The 2,648-nt window shown below is 53.7% G+C and overlaps 1 protein-coding gene across 19 annotated transcripts in view; it reads left to right on the top strand.

The window, feature by feature from the left end:
• The first annotated feature begins 224 nt into the window (after positions 1-224).
• The window catches only part of RGS6 (regulator of G protein signaling 6), a 578,846-nt gene continuing 576,422 nt past the window's right edge, over positions 225-2,648 (top strand). For 2 of the 19 annotated variants that reach the window (XM_025212000.1, XM_025211998.1), the window contains exon 1: positions 230-660. The gene's annotated coding sequence lies outside the window, so the exon portion shown is untranslated. The other 17 variants (XM_025212003.1, XM_025212006.1, XM_025212008.1 and 14 more) reach the window with 15 other exon arrangements.

The following is a 2,648-nucleotide window of genomic DNA, read 5'->3' as shown; positions in this document are numbered from 1 at the left end:
GTGTATAGGGAAGGTGTGTTTGGGTTCTTCCTGTATGCAGGAAAAGGGGAGGGGGGGAGTGCGTATTCTGCCTGTGTATAGGGAAGGGGTGTGTGTGTGTGTGTGTGTGTGTGTGTGTGTTCTGCTTGTGTATAAGGAAAGGGGGGTGTTCTGGCTCTGTGTGTGTGTGTGCTGGTTGTGTATAGGGAAGGTGTGTGTGTGTGTTCTTCCTGTATACAGGGAAAGGGGTGTGTGTGTGTATTCTGGCTGTGTATAGGGAAGGTGTGTGTTGGCTGTGTATAGAAAAGGTGCGCGCGCGCGTTCTTCCTGTGTGTACGGAAAGGCGCGTGTGTTCTGTGTATAGGGAAGGAGTGTGTGTGTGTGTATAGGGAAGGTGTGCGCGTGTGCGTGTGCGGGAGGAGAGGGCGAGCGCAGGAGCGGGGCTGCCGTCACGCCGGAGCTGCGAGCTGCGCCCTTGGGGGCCGCGCTGTGGAAGTGCAGCTCTGCGCGCTGTGGGTTTCATTGAGGGGCAGGGCGGCATCTCGGTGTGTGGATGTGTGAACGCGCGCACGGCCCCCCCGCCCCCGGGCGCGCAGGCAGCTTGGAGGAGGGCTTGCTCCCAAGGAGAAGCGATCTGATTCCTGTGCAATAGGATGGGAAGACATCGCTGCTGAGGGGCAGGTACAGGGATCGCTAAGCAACCCCTCCTGGGAGCGGAGGTGTGTGTGTAGGGGTGGTTTGTGTGCGTGTGTGTGTGTGTGTGGTTCACCTGCTGTGTAGCTTTGCCTGCCTTTCTCAGGGCGGTAAGCTGGGAGCTGATCAGCGGTCGCTCGCAGGCAGCAGTCTCTGTTCTGCCCTGTCAAATGGCAGCAGTGAAGGGATATGTCCTGCACCCCGTGCACATCTTCCGTGCGGCAGTGACACGCCCGGGACAAGCGGGGCCGAGGGGAGGCTTGCGGGCGGGAGGGGGGCAAACTGCTGCGGCCGGGCATGGCTGGTCCCGGGGCGGGCAGGCACTTACCTGCCCCCGCCCAGAGGACGAGCTGCTGGTGTGGGTGCCGGGAGAAGTTTTCCTGCGGTTGATCTGCACCCGAGTCCTCCCGAAGGCGCGTGCGTGCCCGGGGGGCTTGGGAGGTGGCCGCCCCGGCCGGATCCTTTGGAAAAGAGGGAAAGTTGGGCAGAGGCTTTCTGTGGTAGCTTCCTGGTGCGGTTTCCTCTTGCGGGGCTGGAAGGGGGAGTCTCAGGGCTACACTGGGAGATGCCCGAGGTGATTCCCCGCGGGGCAGCACAGCTAAAGTTTGTCTCCCTTGTAGTGCGACAGGGAATAATCCTCCAGCTCCAGTGGGAGCCGAAAGGCTGCACAGCAGGGAGGAAAATGTGGAGTTTGCCCTCTTGCATGTCCCCATGCGTAGTGCCTAGCCCTTCCCCACCACCCAGGCAGCCGGCTCCGAGGCGTGCTGCGGGGTTTGAGAAATGCCAGCTCTTGCAAAGCGGGGAGCTGCTCTTCACTGCGCTGTGTAAGTGATGGGGTTTATATTATGTACCGGTGTCCCTAAGCAGTCCTTGCTGGGGTGGCATTAACGGGACTTTGAACAAAAAAATACCTCCTGTTTGAAAGGGACGAGTTGACCGACCACACGCAGGGTTGGAGCCCCGCTCTTTGGGGGCAGAAGTCTTTGAACTGGGACACCAGATATTTACTAAGCAAGGGCGGCATTTCCAAGCTCTGATACCTCCCGGGAAAACTTTGGAGCGGTATTCTCCTTGGAAACAGCCTTGCTTAGGCGGCACATCGCGGCGATGTTACAAAGTCCATTGGTAGGACGACAAGATCTTTTAAGAGTTAAGCTGCCACATATTCCCCAGCCCAAGTCACAGTCTTTTGTGGCACTAAAAACATCTCCTTAGTAACCCGTTGTGACGTCATAAACGGAGGACTAGGTTGCAGAGCCGTAGGAGACGCACGCAAATCGTTCTCTCTGGGAGAAATAGAGGATTTATTAAGGGTAACAATGCGCTACTATATGCCGTGTGCTGTACAGGGATAGCAGCGAAAGTCACCGCCTCAGAGAGTGTACTGTGTATGTATGGGATCTAGTTTTGTAAATCCTTATTCGGAGGAGTCCATCCAGCTCATTGCAGTCATCGTTTCAATAGGTAAATGACTCTTCACAAACCAGGAGTACTGGAAAAGTCAGGATTCACAGGGACTGGCTCACAGAATGATTGATGGCAGTGTGCCCTAATTAAAAACTCTATATGACAGAGCAGCATAATGTTTCCATGAAGCTACAGATTATAGGATCCAGGAAAACTGCTTTTTGGTTGATCTTTACTTCTATCCCCAGCTGCTAGTGAGTGCTGATTTTAGTGAGTAACTAAAATTGTACTATCAAACTCCCTGTGCTATTGGGATTGCTGCGCAGTAGTTGCTTTTTGCCTCCCTCAGAAAGCTGGCTGCATTTCAATTTTGTTGGGATGTATATTGTTTGTAGTGCTTGGAGATCCTTGGTGCTTCAGAAAAGTAAAGTGTGGTTTGTGGGAGTTGATTGAAACTTCAAAAAATGTAATGAGTAATTTAGAGCTTTGGGAGTTTTAAAAGCGTACAAAGTGAATTAGAAATCATGAGTGTGTAGGTTTTCTTAACTTCCAACTTTTTAAAGGAAAGA

This window comes from Alligator sinensis, unplaced genomic scaffold (assembly GCF_000455745.1).
Source record: "Alligator sinensis unplaced genomic scaffold, ASM45574v1 scaffold381_1, whole genome shotgun sequence".
NCBI classification, from domain to species: domain Eukaryota; kingdom Metazoa; phylum Chordata; order Crocodylia; family Alligatoridae; genus Alligator; species Alligator sinensis.
Note: the sequence above shows the minus strand (reverse complement) of the source record. Positions and strands in the feature narration are given on the sequence as shown.